Source organism: Octopus bimaculoides, chromosome 2 (assembly GCF_001194135.2).
Source record: "Octopus bimaculoides isolate UCB-OBI-ISO-001 chromosome 2, ASM119413v2, whole genome shotgun sequence".
Taxonomy (NCBI): Eukaryota; Metazoa; Mollusca; class Cephalopoda; order Octopoda; family Octopodidae; genus Octopus; species Octopus bimaculoides.
In genome coordinates this window covers 37,550,394-37,551,075 of record NC_068982.1, presented here as the reverse complement: position 1 = coordinate 37,551,075, position 682 = coordinate 37,550,394, and the positions used below count along the sequence as shown (strand labels likewise).

The following is a 682-nucleotide window of genomic DNA, read 5'->3' as shown; positions in this document are numbered from 1 at the left end:
GGGGAGCTATATGTATTCTTTTACTAATTTGAATTTTGTTGTAAACAAAAGCGAATCTGTTTCAATCTAACTATAAACAGCGACAATCTAGTTCTCTTCTGTTCAATTAGAAAAACAAAATATTGTATTTTGAGAATTATAATAAAAACCGTTAAAGCCATGATCTCGGACGCTAACTAAAAAGGGATACAGAAATCTTATCGCGTGCACTGAACATATGGACTACTTTGTTTATTATTAATCTTTCGCGCACTGGGTAATAAATCTCCTGATATATGAAATATAAAAAAACGTGATGGTCATTATGGAACGACTCTGATCAGGATAATGCAATGTAGAGAAAAAAAATAGGGCATTGAACATGAAGATAAACGACTGAATCTATCTTTATAAACGAAATAAATGAGGATTTAATATACAAAGCATTTAATCCAATGGCTTACATATGCGTGTGTTTACATTTATCAGACTTTAGTGCTGATTCTAAAGTGAAATTTAAATGAGAATCTAGTTTACTATGACTAATAATAGAATAAAATCTAGAGAGTTAATAATATTCTAGTACCAAAGTGCAAATTTAATTTGAATCGTATAAAGTCCTTTCACGAGGAAACAATTCAAATTTATTTAGGCCAAAAAAAATCAAATAAATAATATATAAAAAGGTCTATGCGTGTTTAGA

At 29.0% G+C, this 682-nt stretch overlaps 2 protein-coding genes across 5 annotated transcripts in view; one reads left to right on the top strand and one right to left on the bottom strand.

Annotated features, from left to right (window-relative positions):
- Positions 1-682, bottom strand: part of LOC106873456 (actin-related protein 5) — a 45,233-nt gene that overhangs the window by 18,904 nt on the left and 25,647 nt on the right. The gene's annotated exons all lie outside the window — the stretch shown is intronic.
- The window catches only part of LOC106873457 (uncharacterized), a 14,587-nt gene that overhangs the window by 6,640 nt on the left and 7,265 nt on the right, over positions 1-682 (top strand). The gene's annotated exons all lie outside the window — the stretch shown is intronic.